The following is a 20,969-nucleotide window of genomic DNA, read 5'->3' on the forward strand; positions in this document are numbered from 1 at the left end:
ACCCACTGTGATCTCTCATCCTTTGTCCTTTTCATTTTTCACTCCCCCTCACCTCCCATGCCCTCATTTCTTCCTTAGCCAGCTTAAATTCCATGGTTAATCATTAAAAACATTCTTGATCTGGCATGCTGGCTCATGCCTGTAATCCCAGCACTTTGGGAGGGCAAGGTGGGAGGACTGCTTGAGGCCAGGAGTTTGAGATCAGCCTGGGCAACAGAGCGAGACTCCATCTGCACAAAAAATTAAAAAAATTAGCCAGGTGTGGTGGTGCACACCTGTAGTCCCAGCTACTCCAGAGGTTAAGGTGGGACAATCGCTTGAGCCCAGGAGTTGGAGGCTGCAGTGAGCTATGATTATACCGCTGTACTCCAGCCTGGGCAACAAAGTGAGACCCTGTCTCTAAATAAAATAAAATGAAAAGAATAGCAAAAAAAGTGGGGCTGTTGCTAGAAGGGGAGGTGAGGTCGAGAGAGGGTTTGGGCTGGGCGAGGTGGCTCATACCTGCAATCCCAGTACTTTGGGAGGCCAAGGTGGGCAGATCACTTGAGGTCAGGAGGTTGAGACCAGCCTGGCTAACATGGTGAAACCCCATCTCTACTAAAAATACAAACATTAGCTGGGTGTGGTGGCGCATGCCTGTAATCCCAGCTACTCAGGAGGCTGAGGCAGGAGAACTGCTTGAACCCAGGAGGTAGAGGTTGCAGTGAGCTGAGATCGCGCCATTGCACTCCAGCCTGGATAGCAGAGTGAGACCCTATCTCAAAACAAAACAAAACAAAAACAAAAACAAAAACAAACAAGCAAAAAAAAAAAAAATGAGAGGGTTTGTTTTGAGATGGGAGACAGGATGCTGTGTGGGCTGACAGGAGATCCAGTGCATTGGGGGAAACTGAATGAGCAGCAGAGAGAGGTGAGAACCAGGCACCGTGGCTGGAAGTGGGTGGGAAGGTGGGAGCAGGTGATGGGACAGTCACAGCAGGAAAACGGGTGTGGGCATGGTGCAGGTAGGTGGTAGAGGCAGGGGCGGCTGTGGAAGTTCACTTTTCATCTCTTGCATTTTCTCTGCAAAATAAGAAGCCAAGGGAGAGTGAAGCGGGGGGAGGAGGTGTTGGAAAGGATTAGGGGAGGAGGTGTTGGAAAGTATTAGGGGAGAAGTGAAAAGGTATGAGTTAGTTGTCTAGAAGAGAGGAGGAAGGAGGGGATCAGAGAAATGTCATATGGCTGCCAGGCAGCATTGGAGTCTGCCTGAGGGTCAAGTTCACAGACTTGAAGTTAGCCTGGCCAGGGGGCTGTGTTGTTTTTTAGCCCACTTGAGCTGTGTGGGCGCAGGCACGGTGGAGAGGAAGGCTGGATTTAACCGGGGTCTCATGCAGGAAGAAGCCAAAGGGGGCAAGGGTGTGTGCAGAGAATGTGTTCTTTTTTATTTATTTACTTTTTTGAGACGGAGTCTCGCTCTGTCACCCAGGATGGAGTGCAGTGGCGCGATCTCAGCTCACTGCAACCTCTACCTCCTGGGTTCAAGCGATTCTCCTGCCTTAGCCTCCCAAGTAGCTGGGATTATAGGCGCCTGCCACCACGCCTGGCTAATTTTTGTATTTTTAGTAGAGACGGGGTTTCACCATGTTGGCCAGCCTGGTCTCGAATTCCTGAACTCAGGTAATCCACCCGCCTCAGCCTCCCAAAGTGCTAGGATTACAGGTGTGAGCCACTACGCCGGGCTGAGAATGTGTTTTTTTGTTTTGTTTTGTTTTGAGACAGAGTTTCACTCTTGTTGCCCAGGCTGGAGTGCAATGGCGTGATCTTGGCTCACTGCAACCTCCACCTTCTGGGTTTAAGCAATTCTCCTGCCTCAGCCTCCCGAGTTGCTGGGATTACAGGCACCCACCACCACATCTGGCTAATTTTTATATTTTTAGTAGAGACATCACCATGTTGGACAGGTGGTTCTCAAACTCCTGACCTCAGGTGATCTGCCCAACTCAGCCTCCCAAGGTGCTGGGATTACAAGCGTGAGCCACTGCGCCTGGCCTGAGAATGTGTTATTTTTAATTTTTTGAGACAGCACTTGCTTCTTCACTCAGGTGCGAGTGCAGTGGTGTGATCACGGCTCACTGCAGCCTTGACCTCCCAGGCTCAAGTGATCCTCCCACCTCAGCCTCCCAAACTGCTGAGATTAGAGGCATGAGTCACCGCATCCAGCGTCTTTGTTTCTCTTTGTGGTAAAACTTCTCAAAAAAGCAATCTACCCAGTATTTTCTGCTTCCATTCTTCCTAAAACCTTTTCTTTTTTTTTTCTTTTTTTTTTGAGACAGAGTCTCCCTCTGTCACCCAGACTGGAGTGCAGTGGCACAGTCTCAGCTCACTACAACCTCCGGCTCCGAAGTTCAAGTGATTCTTGTGCCTCAGCCTCCCGATTAGCTGGGACTACAGGTGCATGCCACCAGGCCTTGCTAATTTTTGTGTTGTTAGTAGAGACAGGGTTTCACCATGTTGCTGAGGCTGGTTTTGAACTCTTGGGCTCCAAGGATCCTGCTGCCTTGGCCTCCCAAAGTGCTGGGATTATAGGTGTGAGCCACTGTGCCCGGCTCCAGCGCCACTTCTTGCTATAAATTATATAAGCAATGGCAAGTCACTTAATCTCTTTATACCTCAGTTTCCCTTTCTGAAAATGGGGCTAACAGTGCCTCCATCATAGGGCTGTAGTGAGGATGAAATGAGTATTTTAAAGCACTTAGGAAAAGCCCCTGCAGGCTCCTAAATAAGAGTGATGTTAATTTAATATTAGTCCAGGCGTGGTGGCTCACACCTGTAATCCCAGCACTTTGGGAGGCTTAGGTTAGCGGATCAATTGAGGTCAGGAGCCCAGGCAACATGGCGAAACCCCATCTCTACAAAAAAGACAAAAATTAGCAGGGTATGGTGGGTGCTTATAATCCCAGCTACTCGGGAGGCTGATGCAGAAGAATCACTTAAACCCAGGAGGTGGAGGTTGCAGTGAGCTGAGATTGCGCCTCTGCACCCCAGCCTGGGTGACAGAGGGAGACTCTGTCTCAAAAAAATGATGTCAGGAATATTTGCTACATTCATGGACTACTTTCCTGACACAGGCTTACTTCTTTTTTTAAAATAAAACCTTAATTTGTTTAAAAATGACAACAGTTGACATGAATTGAGCACTTATTGGGCACATGCAGATAACAAGCATTAGATCATTAAAGCCTCTTAAAAAGGGCACGCTCAAAGGAGAGTTTTGCCCATTAAACAAGATGATGGAATTCACGAGCTGATCCAGCTTAAATGCTCAGCACAGTGGCTTAATAAGGGCCAATAAATGCCACTAAATCAAAATGTCACAGCTAAAATAGTTGTGTCAGCCAGGCATGGTGGCTCATGCCTGTAATCCCAACATTTTGGGAGGCGGAGGTAGGTGGATCATTTGAGGTGAGGAGTTCAAAACCAGCCTGGCCAACAAGGCGAAACCTGTCTCTACTAAAAATACAAAAATTAGCCGGGCGTGGTGGTGGGAGCCTGTAATCCCAGCTACTCAGGAGGCTGAGGCAGCAGAATCACTTGAACCGGGGAGGCAGAGGTTGCAGTGAGCCAAGATTGTGCCACTGCACTCCAGCCTGGGCAACAAAGCGAGACTCTGCCTCAAAATGAATAAATAAATAAATACATAAATAAATAAAATAAAATAGTTGCTGTCTCTTTTTAAAAATGATGTGTCATAATCATGGCAACTAGCATAATTTAGTATTTCATATTAATTTTTAAAATATTAATATTAATTTTCACAGGTATGAGCCACCATGCCCAGCCCCGACATCATCTTTATTCCTACTGCAGAAAGAATGAAGTTGTGGAGACAGACTTGACAAAGACCAAGCTGTGCTTTTCTCCAGGTGGTTCTGAGTTGCATTAATAGTTCACTGAGGCCCGGTGCTTGAACCCAGGAGGCAGAGGTTGCAGCGAGCTGAGATCACACCACTCACTGCACTTCAGCCTGGGTGACAGAGCGACTCTGTCTCAAAAATAAATAAATAATTCCCTGAGGTTTATAAACAAGTCTACCAGCCTGCCTGGCATGGATGTGATGCTCACCAGAGTTTAGTTCCCTGGAGTTCTTCTTAGGAGGAGTTCTTGGTTCCCACTCTTCTTAGGAGTGTGTTCCCACTGGCAAAAGGAGGATCTCTGGGGCTGGGGGTGGACCCCTCGCCCAACAAAGACAGCCAGACTTCACCAAGGAGCAGAGATGTTCAAGAAACATACTGAATGAGCCCTCATCTATACCACACGAACCATATTAAATGCTTGTGTGGGGCCCTGGTGTGGTGGCTCACACCTGTAATCCCAGCACTTTGGGAGGCTGAGGCAGGAGGATCGCTTGAGCCTAGGAGTCCAAGACCAGCCTGGGCAACCTGGCGAAACCCCATCTCTACAAAAAAAAATACAAAAAAGTTAGTCAGGCATAGTGTCACGTACCTGTAGTCCCAGCTACTTGGGAGCTGAGGGGGAAGGATCACTGAGCCTGGGAGGTTGAGGCTGTGGTGAGTCGTGAAGGGGCCACTATATTCCAGCCCAGGTGATAGAATGAGACCCTGTCTCAAAAAAAAAAAAAAAAAAAAAAAAAAAGTTTGTGGCTGGGCAGGATGGCTTATGCCTGCAATCTCAGAACTTTGGGAGACCAAGGCGGTCGGATCACCTGAGGTCAAGAGTTCGAGACCAGCCTGGCCATCATGGTGAAGCCCCATCTCTACTAAAAATACAAAATTAGTCAGGTGTGGTGGTATGCTCCTATAGTCCCAGCTACTTGGGAGGCTGGTGAGAGAATTGCCTGAACCCAGCAGGTAGAAGTTGTGGTAAGCCACTGCACTCTAGGTTGGGCAACAGTGAAACTGTCTCAAAAAAAAAAAAAAAAAAGGAAAGAGGAAAGAAACACAAAAAGTGGCTCAACAGTCAAAGACAGGTTTATTTTGGAGAATAAGCCTGAGAGGGGCTTCTGGAGGATTTTTGTTTTGTTTTGTTTTGTTTTTTGGGAAAGGTTGAAAAGTACCCACTGCAAGGTTGAATGCCAACTACTGGCTGGGTCATAATAGGACAAGTAGGGCCTGGTACTGCCTGCTTCCAGGGTTTTTGGGAGAGTGTGTATTTGAAGGAAAGTTACTGGCTGTCAGAGTGACCAGGGAATGCTACTGGTATTCAGCTACCCAAAGAGACCCAGGATGCTATGGCAGACTGTATTTTTCAAAAGTGGCTATGATAACATTTCCTATCTGACATGCTCTTTAAGTTCACCACTGCTCATGAAGCTGTGGGGTCCACATTGCTCCCCTGGGCATGTGCGGGCCTTTGCAACTGCCTCAACTTTCAGAGCACTGCAGAAGTGGATTTCATTCTCTCTCTGTCTCTCTCTTTAAGAGACAAAGTCTCACTCTGTCGCCTGATTGGAGTGTAGTGGTGTGATTATGGCTCACTGAAGCCTCGAACTCCTGGGCTCAAGCGATCCTCCTAACTCAGCCTCCTGAGTAGATGGGACTGCAGACACATGCCACCATGCCCAGCTAAGTGTGTTTTTTATATATATATATGTATATATTTTTTTTTCTAGAAATGAGGGGTCTCCCTATGTTGCCCAGGCTGGTCTCCTCCTGGGCTCAAGTGATCCTGTCGCCTTGGCCTCCCAAAGTGCTGGGATTACAGGTATGAGCCACTGTGCCAGGCCTGCTAGGGATTTCTGAGGCTGGATCATAAAAGAGTATGCAGCCTCTGCTTGACTGTCTTTCTTTCTTTCTTTCTTTTTTTTCTGAGATGGAGTCTTCCTCTGTTGCCCAGGCTGGAGTGCAGTGGCCCAATCTCGGCCCACTGCAATCTCTGCCTCCTGGGTTCAAGCAATTGTCCTGCCTCAGCCTCCCGAGTAGCTGGGATTACAGGCGCATGCCACCATGCCTGGCTAAGTTTTGTATTATTATTATTATTTTTTTTTCAGTAGAGATGGGATTTCACCATGTTGGCCAGGCTGGTCTTGAACTCCTGACCTTGTGATTCGCCCCCCTCGGCCTCCCAAAGTGCTGGGATTCATTAGGCTGTGCAATTTGTGCACTTTCTTTTTTCTTTTTTTTTTTTTTTTTTGAGACGGAGTCTAGCTCTGTTGCTCAGGCTGGAGTGCAGTGGCCAGATCTCAGCTCACTGCAAGCTCCGCCTCCCGGGTTTATGCCATTCTCCTGGCTCAGCCTCCCGAGTAGCTGGGACTACAGGCGCCTGCCACCTCGCCCGGCTAGTTTTTTGTATTTTTTAGTAGAGACGGGGTTTCACCGTGTTAACCAGGATGGTCTCAATCTCCTGACCTTGTGATCCGCCCGTCTCGGCCTCCCAAAGTGCTGGGATTACAGGCTTGAGCCACCGCGCCCGGCCAATTTGTGCACTTTCTATAAAAGGTTTGCTAAAAATGGGCTGGGTACCATGGCTCACGTGTGTCATCCCAGCACTTTGGGAGGCTGAGGTGGGAGGATGGCTTGAACCCAGGGGTTCGAGACCAGCGTGGGCAACATAGTGAAACCCCATCTCTACAAAAAATAAACATTAAAAAATTAGCTGGACCTGGTGGTGTGCACTTGTAGTCCCAGATACTAGGGAGGCTGAGGTGAGAGGATTACTTGTGGCCAGGAGTTCGAGGGTACAGTGAGCTATGATTGCACTACTGCATTCCAGCCTGGGTGACAGAGTGAGACTGTCTCCAAAAACAAAAACAAAACACCACCACCATCACCAAAACAGAACACATACCCAAAACCCTCAACGTTTGCAAAAAATGATGAAAACAAGAAAAACAGATATGGTAGTCCATGGAAAGGAACAAAAAGATGTCCAAAAACTTTGCTCAAAGTCATCAAACGAAAGATGTGACTAGTTTAAAATAGAAGAATCTGTGAAAATGATTAAGCGTTAGCTTATAAGTATTTCCTCAGCAGATTCTCAAATTGTATAGTTTTTTTGAGGCCGAGACCTTTTTATACTGACTGGAAAATTCTGCACAAAAAATACCTCTGTGAATCATGATACCAGTTTGTTTTTGGTTTGTCCAGAGTATACTTTTGCCAGAGTATATTTATAATAATCCATTCTTCTTCTTTTTTTTTATGGCTCTGGGGACTGGGATCAGCTATGTGGTCCTCACTTAGGGAACTTGTGCCTTTGCCATCAGATGGATGGGGCTGGGTCATCTGAGGTTTCTTCCATCCTAGTCTGGCAGCTGAAGTGAGGAGACCTGCATAGCTGGCGCTCCTTAGACATTGCTTTCTATTTTCACCTGGCCTGTCCAGCTACTTTCAGAAAGAAACCAAATAATATCTTTTTTTTTTTTTTTTTTGAGACAGAGTCTTGCTCTGTCACCTAGGCTGCAGTGCAGTGGCACGATCTCAGCTCACTGTAACCTCTGCCTCCCAGGTTCAAGGGATTCTCCTGCATCAGCCTCCTGAGTAGCTGGGATTACAGGTGTGCATCACCACGCCTGGTTAAGCTTTGTATCTTTAGTAGAGACAGGGTTTCACCACGTTGGCCAGGCTGGTCTCGAACTCCTGACCTCAGGTGATCCACCCAACTCGGTTTCCCAAAATGCTGGGATTACAGGTGTGAGCCACCGCCCCCAGCCGATATGGAACATTTCTATTGCCCCAAAAGGTTTATCCCTTCCCAGCCAACCTCCCCACTCCCACCCAACGGCAACTACTATTCTGTTTTTATTTATTTATTTTTTCGTTTTTGTTTTTGGTTTTTTAGAGTATTGCTCTGTCGTCCAGGCTGGAGTGCAGTGGTGCGATTTTGGCTCACTGCAACCTCCGCCTCCCAGGTTCAAGAGATTTTTCTACTTCAGCCTCCGGAGTAGCTGGGATTACAGGCACGCACTACCACGCCCGGCTAATTTCTGTATTTTTAGTAGAGACAGGGTTTCTTTGTGTTGGCCAGGCTGGTCTTGAACTCCTGAGCCCAATTGATCCGCCTGCCTCGGCCTCCCAAACCTGCTGGGATTACAGGTGTGAGGCACCTCGCCTGGCTGCTTTCTGTTACTATAAATTCAATTTTTCTTTTCTATAATTTCACGTAAATGGAATCATATAGTGTGTCGGCTATCAATCTATGACCTCATTGTTCTAAGCTGCGAAACTGGAGTTTGGTTCTAACCCACCCAGGGACGCTGTTAAAAAGAAAAAAAAAAGCGCCGGGAACGGTGGCTCACGCCTGCACTCCAGCCTGGATAAGAGCGGAACTCCGTCTCAAAAAAAAAAAATGAAAAAAAAAAAAATACAATAAAATAAAAAATAAATTAAAAAAATTGGAGTTTGGCCCTTTAAATCTTCTTCCTTTGCTGACTGACATGATGCTACATTTTTTTCAGTAGAGGGCGCTGGAGAGACGTAGGAGGAAAGGGTTTGGCTTCCAGTTTCCAGACTTGGCTCTTGCAGCGCAGTTACTCCCTCAGCGAGCACGCTTCTCCAGCCTCTGACTCCTACATGCGTGCGGTTTCTGTAGTGTCAGGAAGTTTCTCTGGCACATGACTCCTGAAATATGGCAGTCAGCAGCACCCACCTCAGCTGAGACACTTCCCTGTCAGCTGCTTTCCCCACCATCTTACTGGATGGATTTCTGCCGTATTCTACTGGTGCCGCACCACAGGGATCCTTTGTCCTTCGGTGAGCCATGGCAAACCTACTCACTCCAGCAAGGTCGGGGTCACAGCCTGGGGCTCTCTTAGACTTAGGAGGAGTGGCTGCTCCTTGTATCTGCTATTTCTTTTTTCTTTTTTTTTTTTTGAGATGGAGTCTCTCTCTGTCACCCAGGCTAGACTGCAGTGGCACGATCTCGGCTCACCACAACCTCTGCCTCCTGGGTTCAAGCGATTCTCCTGCCTCAGCCTCCTGAGTAGCTGGAACTACAGGCGCCCACCACCACGCCCAGCCAATGTTTTTGTATTTTCAGTAGAGATGGGGTTTCACCATGTTGGCCGGGATGGTCTCGATCTCTTGACCTCGTGATCCACCCGCCTCAGCCTCCCAAAGTGCTGGGATTACAGGTGTGAGCCACTGTGCCCGGTCTATTTCTACATTTGTTAGTATTCTCTTTATTTCTTAGTAACCAGTTCCTCTTACTCTAATCCCCTATTATAGTTAACAATTCTGTATATTAAACAATCGCTGTTCAAATTACTGTGTGGTTTGTCTCCTGGTTGGATTCTGATACACACAATATGTGTCTCCTTGTGAAGAAGGCATCTGGGCCAGGCGCAGTGGCTCATGCCTGTAACATTCTTTGAGTTGTAGGCATGGCTTAGGGTTATTTGTCCTCTCCTTTAACATAATGCAACATAACATAATGTGATTCATTCGTATATATTTGTATTTTTTTGAGGCAGGGTCTCACTCTGTTGCCCAGGCTACAGGGCAGTGGCGCCATCATAGCTCACTGCCGCCATGACCTCCCAGGCTCAAGCAATCCTCCCATCTCAGCCTCCAGAGTAGCTGGGACCACAGGTGCACCCCACCATGCCTGGCTAATTTTTAATTTATTTTGAGACAGGGTCTTGCTATGTTGCCCAGGCTAGCCTTGAACTCCTGGGCTCAGCAATCTTCGCAGCTTGGTTTCCCAAATTGCTGGGATTACAGGCATGAGCCACTGCACCGGGCCCATCCACTTGTTGTGTATCAACCAGTAGTCTATTCCTTTTTGTTGCTGAGTAATGGTCCACTGAATGCATAATCCACAACCTGTTTATCCACTCAGTATGATGGACATTTGGGTTGTTTCCAGCTTAGGGGTATTATGAATAAAGCTGCTATGAATATTCATGTACAAGTGTTTGAAGTGTTTGTGTGGACATATGTTTTCATTGCTTTTTTTTTTTTTTTTGGAGACAGAGTCGTGCTCTGTCACCCAGGCTGGAGTGCAGTGGTGCAATCTCGGCTCACTGCAACATCCGCCTCCTGAGTTCAAGCCAGTTCTCCTGCCTCAGCCCCCCAAGTAGCTGGGATTACAGGCACATGCTGCCATGCATGGCCAATTTTTTGTATTTTAGTAGAGATGGGGTTTCACCGTGTTGCCCAGGCTGGTCTCAAACTCCTGAGCTCAGGCAATCTGCCCACCTCAGCCTCCCAAAGTTCTAGGATTACAAGCGTGAGGCACCACACCTAGCCTTATTTATTTATTTTTTTCGAGACAGACTCTCACTCTGTTGCCCAGGCGAGGCTGGAGTGCAGTCTCGCGATCTTGGCTCACTGCAACCTCTGCCTCCTGGGTTCAAGCGATTCTCCTGCCTCAGCCTCCCAAGTAGCTGGGATTACAGGTGTGCGCCATCACGCCTGGCTAGTTTTTGTATTTTTAGTAGGAGACGGGGTTTCACCATGTTGGCCAGGCTGGTCTTGAACACCTGACCTTAAGTGTGGTGTTCCCTGCCGTGGCCTCCCAAAGTGCTGGGATTACAGGCATGAGTCATCGCGCCCAGCCGTTTTCATTGCTCTTGAGTAGATACTTAGGAGTAGAATTTTTGGATCACATGGCAGGTGTATATTTAACGTTACAAGAAAATGCCCGCAGTTCCAGCATGACTGTACCATCTGCATTCCCAAAAATTCTGTATGCATTGCAGTTGCCAGCACCTGGTATTGGTACTATCAATCTTTTAAAAAGTTTACACAGAATGGTTTCCTTTTCATTCCTTCAGTCTACTTTCCTCTACCCAATTCCCTTATTAATTTTTTGTTTGTTTGTTTGTCACTCAGGCTGAAGTGCAGCGGCATGATCTCGGCTCACTGCAACCTCCGCCTCCCAGGTTCAAGCAATTCTTCTGCCTCAGCCTCCTGTCCCTTATTAATTTTTAACTCTTTTGGCCAGGGACGGTGGCTCATGCCTGTAATCCCAACATTTTGGGAGAATGAGGCAGGGGGATTGCTTGAGGCCAGGAGTTCCAGACCAGCCTGGGCAACACAGCAAGACCTCCATCTCTACAAAATATAAAATTAACCAGACATGGTTGCAAGCACCTGTAGTCCCAGCTACTTGGGAAGCTGAGGTGGGAGGATCGCTTGAACTCTGGAGGTGGAGGCTGTAGTGAACTGTGATCACACCACTGTGCTCCAGCCTGGGTGACAGAGTGAGAACCCATTTCAAAGAAAAAAAGAAAAGAAAAAAAAAATTGCATGCAGCCCCTGGGAAGCTGCTGGTGTTACTGAGTAAAGCCCTCCCCATCTGGCATCTGGGAGTGAGCTCTGAGCACAAAGACTGTTTTCCTCCCTGCTAACATGAACAAGTGCTGCCTACAGAACACAGAGTTCACAGTCATCCATTCAACTTGACCAAGAGACCAGTGGGAAACGAGTGTATTTATAACAGCCCCAAATCTCATACCACTGACTTAAAAACAAGCAAACAAAAAACCACAATCAGTCATCCAGCCTCCTTTTTGAAAAAGTGATGGGATAGCAAGGACCATCAGATGTTTAAAAGAACTAGCAGCCTTTGGGAGGCCGAGACGGGCGGATCACGAGGTCAGGAGATCGAGACCATCCTGGCTAACATAGTGAAACCCCGTCTCTACTAAAAAATACAAAAAACTAGCCGGGCGAGGTGGCGGGCGCCTGTAGTCCCTGCTACTCGGGAGGCTGAGGCAGGAGAATGGCGGGAACCCGGGAGGCGGAGCTTGCAGTGAGCCAAGATCGCGCCACTGCACTCCAACCTGGGTGACAGAGCGAGACTCCATCTCAAAAAAAAATAAAATAAAATAAAATAAAAAAGAACTAGCAGCCTGAAAGAGAAACATTAAAGTAAACAAGCAGAAGGAAAGTGAACTGACCCCAGAGGAAACAGAGACAATTCACAAGACCAAAAGAACATGGAGGAAGCCAGCCAGGGCTGGCTTCATGGGCATGCAACCTGTGCGTTCACATGTGGCCCACCCTCTTTTCAGTGCTCCACTGTGGCCATCTCGACATTCTTTTTCTTTCCTTTTTTTGTTTTTTGAGATGGAGTCTTGCTCTGTCTCCCAGGCTGAAGTGCAGTGGCACAATCTCAGCTCACTGCAACCTCCGCCTCCCGTGTTCAAGTGATTCTCCTGCCTCAGCCTCCTGAGTAACTGGGACTACAGGTGCCCACCACCACACCTGGCTAATTTTTGTGTTTTTATTTTTATTTATTTTTATTTTTTTTTGAGATGGAGTTTCGCTCTTGTTGCCCAGGCTGGAGTGCAATGGCGTGATCTCAGCTCACTGCAACCTCCACCTCCTGGGTTCAAGTGATTCTCCAGTCTCAGCCTCCTGAGTAGCTGGGATTATAGGCATGAACCACCAAGCCAGGCTAGTTTTTGCATTTTTAGTAGAGATAAGGTTTTGCCATGTTGACCAGGCTGGTCTCAAACTCCTGACCTCAGGTGATCCACCCGCCTTGGCCTCCCAAAGTGCTTGGATTACAGGTGTGAGCCACCATTCCTGGCCAATTTTTGTATTTTTAGTAGAGACGGGATTTCACTATGTTGGCCAGGCTGGTCTTGAACTCCTGACTTCAGGCAATCTGCCTGCCTCGGCCTCTCAAAGTGCTGGAATTACAGGCATGAACTGTGGCTCCCAGCCTCAACATTCTTTTTATTTTTATTTATTTATTTATTTATTTATTCATTTTTTGAGATGGAGTCTTACTCTGTCACCCAGGTAGGAGTGCAGTGGCATGATCTTGGCTCACTGCAACCTCCACTTCTGGGTTCAAGCGATTCTCCTGTCTCAGCCTTCCGAGTAGCTGGGACTACCGGAGCACGCTACCAGGCCTGGCTAATTTTTGTATTTTTAGTTGAGACGGGGTTTCACCATGTTGGTCAGGCTGGTCTCGAACTCCTGACCCCAGGTGATCCACCCACCTCAGCTTCCCAAAGTGCTGGGATTACAGGTGTGAGCCACCACACCTGGCCAACATTCTTTTAAATTAAAATTTTGTGGCCGGGCGCGGTGGCTCAAGCCTGTAATCCCAGCACTTAGGGAGGCTGAGACGGGCGGATCACGAGGTCAGGAGATCGAGACCATCCTGGCTAACACGGTGAAACCCCATCTCTACTAAAAAATACAAAAAACTAGCCGGGCGAGGTGGCGGGCGCCTGTGGTCCCAGCTACTCGGGAGGCTGAGGCAGGAGAATGGCGTAAACCCGGGAGGCAGAGCTTGTAGTGAGCTGAGATCCGGCCACTGCACTCCAGCCTGGGCGACAGAGCCAGACTCAGTCTCAAAAAAAAAAAAAAAAAAAAAAATTTTGTGTGTATGTGTGTGTGGAGATGGGGTCTCACTATGTTGCCCAGGTTGGTCTCCAACTCCTGGCCTCAAATGATTCTCCCGTCTCAGCCTCCCAAAGTGCTAGGATTACAGGCCTCAGCCACTGAGCCTGGCCTCAACATTCTTAATTATTTCTGAACAAGTGGCCTTGCCTTTTCATTTTGCAATCGGCCGTGCAAATTATGTAGCTAGTCCTGAGAACACTTAGATTTGCAAAGATGTTCTAAACAGAGTAAGAACAGGATACTATAAAAGGAAGAATGTCTACAAGAAGAAAAAGAAATTCAAAGAAAAGGATTGGATGAGTTACTAACAGAAAAACACTTCTTTCAAAAGGGAAAAATTAAAGCTATGAGAAACTCTAGGAAAAACATAAAACTGTATCCGTGTTACAGCTATTTGATAAAGTTCACAAAAAAGGAATCCTTTTGACCTGGAGGCTAGGGGCATTCTCTTTACATTGGATTTACCTATGGGTTTTCTTGGGAAAAGGACTCTTTTCAACAAAATGGTGCTGGAACAACTGGAAATCTATACGCAAAAAGATGAATTTAGACCATTACCTCATACCAGAATCAACTCAAAATTAATCATACATCTAAATTTAAGAGTTAAAACTATAAAACTTTGAGAAGAAAACAGGAGAAAATCTCATGATCTTGCGTTAAGCAGAGATTTTTTAGATCCAACACCAAAAACTATGATTCATAAAAGAAAAAATGGATAAATTAGACATTATCATAAGTTAAAACTTTTGTACTTGCACATTATAGATCTGATAAAGCGCTTGTGTACAGAATATATAAAGCACTCATAAAATTCAATGAGATAAACCAGTTAAAAAATGGACAAAAGGCTGCGCACAGTGGCTTACGCCTGTAATCCCAGCACTTTGAGAGGCTGAGGCAAGTGGATCACCTGAGGTCAGGAGTTCAAGACCAGCCTGGCCAACATGGTAAAATCCTGTCTCTACTAAAAACACAAAAATTAGCCGGGCATGGTGGTGGGCGCCTGTAATCCCAGATACTCGGGAGGCTGAGGCAGGAGAATCACTTTCACTTGGGAGGTGGAGGTTGCAGTGAGCCAAGACTGTACCGCTGTACTCTAACCTGGGCAACAGAGCAAGACTCTGTCTCCAAAAAAAAAAAGAAAAAGTTGAACACGGCTGGGTGCAGTGGCTCATGTCTGTAATCTCAGCACTTTGGGAGGTCAAGGTAGGAGGATCGCCTGAGTCCAGGAGTTCTGGGCTGCAGTGAGCTACGAATGCGCCACCACACTTCGGCTTGGGAGACAGAATAAGACCCTGTCTCTAAAAAATAAATAAATAAATAAATAAATAAAAATTAAAAAAAAGTTAAACATAAACTTACATGAGACCAGACCCAGCAATTCTACAACTAGATTACCCAAGAGAAATGAAAACATACCTCCTACCTCCATGCAAACTCTTGTATGCTAATGTTCACAGCAGCATTATACATTTGGAAATACTTCAAATGTCTATCAGCTGATGAATGGATAAATGTGCCATATCCACAAAATAGAATATTGTTAAGCAATAAAAAAGAATAAACATGCTATAGCATGAATAAACCCCAAAGCAACATGCTACATGAAAGAGGCCAGATGCAAAAGGCCACATATTATATAATGTGCTTCTATGAAATGACCAGAAAAGACAAATCTATTTGATCATAAAGTAGATTAGTAGTTGCCCTGGGCTAGGCTGGGAACAGAGTGACTACAAATAGGCACAAGGGATATTTTGGGGCTGATGAAAATGCTTTGTCACAGTGGTGATGGTTGCACAACTCTGTAACAAAGTCACTAAAAACCACGAAGTTGTCCACTTTAACAGGGCTGAAGTTTTCGGTGTGTAAATTACACCTCAAAAAAGCTGATTTAAAAAAACACGGCAAACTTTGCAGTTAAAGCATGTAGGGCTTAAATATGGAAACAGAACAGAATGTAGATGTTTCCCCCTTAACAATGTAAAAGCAAATGTACAGCTGGGTGTGATGGCTCACGCCTGTAATCCCAGCACTTTGGGATTTAGTGCTGAGGCGGGATGATCCTTTGAGTCTGTGAGTTCAAGACCAGCCTGGACAACATAGCGAGACCCCCATCTCTACAAAAAAATTAGCAGGGCATGGCGCATGTGTGTGTAGTCCCAGTTATTTGAGAGGCTGAGGTGGGAGGATTGCTTGAGCCCAGAAGTCAAGGCTACAGTGAGCCGAGATCCCGCCACTGCATTCCAGCCTGGGTGACAGAGTGAGATACCGTCTCCAAAAAAAAAAAAAGAAAAGAAAAGAAAAGAAAAGAAAATGAGCAAACGAAACAGTGCAATGTTACTGCAATTCACTAAAAATACTATCAAAGAGAACTCCCATACATTCCTGGTGGAATCCATTTGGAATCACCTTGGAAACCGCTGTACTTTTTTTTTTTTTTTGAGACTGAGTCTCACTCTATCGCCCAGGCTGGAGTGCAGTGGCACGATCTCAACTCACTGCAACCTCTGCCTTCTGGGTTCAAGTGATTCTTGTGCCTCAGACTCCCAAGTAGCTGGGATTACAGGCGCCTGCCACCACGCCCGGCTAATTTTTGTATTTTTAGTAGAGACGGGGTTTCACCATATTGGCCAGGCTGGTCTCAAACTCCTGAGCTCAAGTGATCCGCCTACCTTGGCCTCCCGAAGTGCTGGGATTACAGGCATGAGCCACTGTGCCTGGCCCATTGGACATCTGAAGTAAAAATGAAAATGTGCCTGCCCCACGGCCCAGCAACTCCACCCCAGAGCCAGAAAACACATACAAGAATATTCATGGCGGTCTTGTTCCTAACAGCTTCAGACTGAAAAAGTCCCAGATGCCCGTCCACTGTAGCACATACAAATAAGTCATTAATAAGATAAGATGGACTACTATATAGCACAATAATACAAATAGCACAAATACAAGTATTATAAATAATACAAATACAAAATAAGGACTAAGCCACAAGTACCCAGAACATGAATGGTTATCAAAAGTAAAAAAAAAAAAAAAAATTTTTTTGAGATAGGGTCTCACTGTGTTGCCCAGGCTGGAGTACATGGGTGCAATCATAGCTCGCTGCAGCCTCCAACTCCTGGACTAAATCGATCCTCCTGCCTCAGCCTCCTCTGGAGCTGGGACCACAGGCACACACCACCACGCCTGGCTAATTTTTGTATTTTTAGTAGAGATGGGGTTTCACCATGTTGGCCAGGCTGGTCTTGAACTCCTGACCTCAAATGATCTGCCCACCTCAGCCTCCCAAAGTGCTGGGATTATAGGCATGAGCCGCCACGCCTGGTCCTTTCTTTGTGTGTGAGAATGTCCCCTCTGCAAGATGGGAAATATGCAGGTCCACATCTGTCATCCACAATCTACATGTTTAAAAGCTCAGAAAGGCCGGGCGCGGTGGCTCAAGCCTGTAATCCCAGCACTTTGGGAGGCCGAGGCGGGCGGATCACGAGGTCAGGAGATCGAGACCATCCTGGCTAACACGGTGAAACCCCGTCTCTACTAAAAATACAAAAAGAAATTAGCCGGGCGTGGTGGCGGGCGCCTGTAGTCCCAGCTACTCCGGAGGCTGAGGCAGGAGAATGGCGTGAACCCGGGAGGCGGAGCTTGCAGTGAGCCGAGATCGCGCCACTGCACTCCAGTCTGGGCGACAGAGCGAGACTCTGTCTCAAAAAAAAAAAATAAATAAATAAATAAATAAAAGCTCAGAAAACCAAAAGTTTTTCCCCGACCCATTTGGTGGCAGGAGCTGACTCAAGCTGTCATGAGGTTTTGTATAGTCTTTAGTTACTCCCCTGAGAATGAACGTGCATTTCACTGAAGGCCTATTAGTGTTTGATTACACAAATGCTCCTCAGCCCTACTAGGGGACTTACGTAACATACCAAATAGGCTCTGTACGACTTGCTTACTATTCAAAGTCTAGGCTGGGCATGGTGGCTCACGCTTATAATCCCAGCACTTTGGGAGGCTGAGGCAGGCAGATCACTTGGTCAGGAGTTCGAGACCAGCCTGGTCAACATAGTGAAACCCCGTCTCTACTAAAATATGAAAATTAGCTGGGCGTGGTGGTGTGTACCTATAATCACAGCTACTTGGGAGGCTGAGGCAGGAGAATGGCTTGAATCCAGGAGGTGGAGGTGGCAGTCAGCCAAGATTGTACTACTTCACTCCAGCCTGGGTGACAAAGGAGAGTCTGTCTTCAAAAAAAAAATTTAAAAAAAAATCAAAGTCTAGATTCCCAAATGCATGTGGCCCAAGAGTTTTGGATCAGAGATGATGGACCTCTAATAATCCCTGCCCCTCACAGTTATAGGGAAATTTCATGAGATCAGGGCCTGGCCCTCGACAAATGTTTGCTGCCACTGTGAAGAGTTACTATGATTAGCAGCAAATGCCCAGCTATGGGATTGGAGGAGTTCATGTGGGCACCTCCATATGCTCCCATCAGAGACTAGAAGAATGTGGGATAAGGACAGACGTGCTTAGGAAAAAACAAGGCGAAACACAGTAGGACAAAAACTGAACCTCTGGCACGATTGTTCGATGAATTTGCAAAAGGAAAAACAAAATACAAAGTTCCAAATCTATCCCTAGAAAAATGAGTGGTGACTGGGTGCGGTGGCTCATGCCTGTAATCCCAGCACTTCGGGAGGCCAAGGCAGGAGGATGGTTTGAGCCCAAGAGTTTGAGACCAGCCTGGGTAACATAGTGAGACTCCTGTCTCTACAAACAAAATTTAACAATTAGCCAGGCATGGTGGTGTGCGCTTGTGGTCCCAGCTACTCGGGAGGCTGAGGTGGGAGGATCACTTGAGCCCAGGAAGTTGAGGTTGCAGTGAGCCAAGGCTGTGCCACTGCACTCCAGTCTGGGTGAGAATGAAACCCTGTCTCAATTAAAAAACAAAAAGAAGAAAAGAGAAAGAAAGGGCTCAGCTGCAGCAGTTAACAGTGTCAGTCATAGGTGAACAGGCTATAATAGTTAAGGAAATACCTTCACAAAATACTAACAGCTACTGTTAACTGAGCACTTATTTTGCTCTAGGCATGTGGGAATTGCTTTACAAAACCTCACAGAAGCCTCAAACCACCCCATGAAGTAGGCACATGGGGAAACTGAGGCTTGGAGGATGAAAGCAACATGCCCAAGGTCACCCAGCAAAGAAGCAACAGAGCCACGTCAAAAGACAAAATTACAACAAATTTAGTTATAGATCTAATGGGTTTTTATTCAAGATTCCTGAATGGGGCAGCCTCCATTCTACAAAACAGACTGAGACCCCCACTGGGTAGTAAGAGAATGGTGGGTTTTGTAAGGTGGGACCAAGGGAAAAGAATAATAGAAAAAAAGAAAAAAAAACAAAAAAACAAAAAAACTGAGCCAGGCACAGTGGCTCACTCACTCTTGTTATCCCCAGCACTTTGGGAGGCCAAGGCAGGTGGATCACCTGAGGTCAGGAGTTCGAGACCAGCCTGGCCAACATAGTGAAACCCCATCTCCACTAAAAATACAAAAATTTGCCGGGTGTGGTGGTGCACACCTGTAATCCCAGTTACTCAGGAGGCTGAGGCAGGAGAATTGCTTGAACCCAGGAGGTCAAGGCTGCAGTGAACTGTGATTGTGCCACTGCACTGCAGCCTGGGCGACAGAGTGAGACCCCATTTCAAAGAAAAAAAAAAAACCTGCTGGGGGGTATACAGGACTCCATAGTCTGTGCTACTGTATACATGTCTTCTGTCTCTTTCTTTGTTTCAAAATCATCTTACTTTATTTTCTCTCAATTTTTACTATGAAATTTCATTATAGCCAGGCGCGGTGGCTCAAGCCTGTAATCTCAGCACTTTGGGAGGCCGAGACGGGCAGATCATGAGGTCAGGAGATCAAGACCATCCTGGCTAACACGGTGAAACCCTGTCTCTACCAAAAATATACAAAAAAAACTAGCCGGGCATGGTGGCGGGCGCCTATAGTCCCAGCTACTCGGGAGGCTGAGGCAGGAGAACGGCGTAAACCTGGGAGGCGGAGCTTGCAGTGAGCTGAGATCCGGCCACTGCACTCCAGCCTGGGCGACAGAGCAAGACTCCGTCTCAAAAAAAAAACAAAAAAAAAGAAATTTCATTATACAGACAAGTTGAAAGAGTAATCAAATGAACATTGCTATACGCTCCACATTTTGCCTCTCTTTTTTTTTGGACAGTGTTTCACTCTTGTCACCCAGGCTGGTGTGTAATGGTGTGATCTTGGCTCACTGCAACCTCCACCTCCCGGGTTCAAGCGATTCTCCCGCCTTAGCCTCCGGAGTAGCTGGGATTACAGGTACCTGCCATCATGCCCTGCTAAATTTTTATTTTTGTAGAGGCAGGGTTTCACTCTGTTGGCCAGGCTGGTCTCGAACTCCTCGGCCTCCCAAAGTGCTGGGATTACAGGCGTAAGTCACCGCACCTGGCGGCCTTGATGAACTACTCTTCAGTACTTCCTAATGAATCTCTTAAGATTAAGGGCAACCTGGCCAGGTGTGGTGGCTCACGCTTGTAATTCCAGCACTTTGGGAGGCCAAGGCTGGTGGATCACGAGGTCAGGAGTTCGAGACCAGGCTGACCAATATGGTGAAACCCCATCTCTACTAAAATTACAAAAAAAATTAGCTGGGCGTGGTGGCACATGCCTGTAATCCCAGCTACTCAGGAGGCTGAGGCAGGAGAATCGCTTGCACCCAGGAGGTGGAGGTTGCAGTGAGCCGAGATTGTGCCACTGCACTCTAGCCTGGGTGACAGAATGAGATTCCGTCTCAAAAATCCATTCTGAGGCCAGGCGCGGTGGCTCACGCCTGTAATCCCAGCACTTTTGGAGGCCGAGACGGGCAGATCACAAGGTCAGGAGATCGAGACCATCCTGGCTAACACGGTGAAACCCCGTCTCTACTAAAAAATACAAAAAATTAGCCAGGTGCAGTGGCGGGCGCCTGTAGTCCCAGCTACATGGGAGGCTGAGGCAGGAGAATGGCATGAACCCGGGAGACGGAGCTTGCAGTAAGCCGAGATTGCGCCACTGCACTCCAGCCTGGGCGACAGAGCAAGACTCCGTCTCAAAAAAAAAAAAAAAAAAAATCCATTCTGCCGTCAACACCCACTCCGTGAACAATTTCCCCTACTGTCTCTAGCAGGTCTTCTGTGGCTGCTTCCTCCTAACAAGATCCCCATGGGGGCTCAAACACCATTGGGGGTGGCAGGTTTCATCTCTTTTAATCTAAAACACTTCGTTTTCCATTTTTCTAAAAGAGATTCTATTACTTTTATTATAGAAAAAAATTAAGGCAAGCTTTTCTGATTTGTAAGCCATATGTAGAACTTGATTGGAATTGAAGAAATTAATATTTACATAAATACAAAAATGTTATTTTAAAAATTTATCTTTTTGTCTGGGCGCCGGTGGCTCACACGTGTAATCCCAGGACTTTTGATGGCCAAGATGAGTGGATGGCTTGAGCCCAGGAGTTCGAGACCAGCCTGGGTAACATGGCAAAACCGTATCCACAAAAAATACACAAAGTAGTGGGGTTTGGGGGCATGTACCTGTAGCCCCAGTTACTCAGGAGGCTGAGGTGGGAGGATCTCTTGAGCCCAGGAG

At 46.9% G+C, this 20,969-nt stretch overlaps 1 protein-coding gene across 8 annotated transcripts in view; it reads right to left on the reverse strand.

Moving 5' to 3' along the window:
• FBXO17 (F-box protein 17) overlaps nt 1-20,969 on the reverse strand; it is a 42,426-nt gene that overhangs the window by 13,312 nt on the left and 8,145 nt on the right. The window contains exon 2 of one of the 8 annotated variants that reach the window (XM_074023474.1): nt 4,483-4,598. The exons of the other annotated variants lie outside the window; for them this stretch is intronic. The gene's annotated coding sequence lies outside the window, so the exon portion shown is untranslated. The remainder of the gene's footprint in view (nt 1-4,482; nt 4,599-20,969) is intronic. 8 annotated transcript variants of the gene reach the window in all.

The sequence above is a fragment of the Macaca fascicularis genome, chromosome 19 (genome assembly GCF_037993035.2).
Source record: "Macaca fascicularis isolate 582-1 chromosome 19, T2T-MFA8v1.1".
Taxonomy (NCBI): domain Eukaryota; kingdom Metazoa; phylum Chordata; class Mammalia; order Primates; family Cercopithecidae; genus Macaca; species Macaca fascicularis.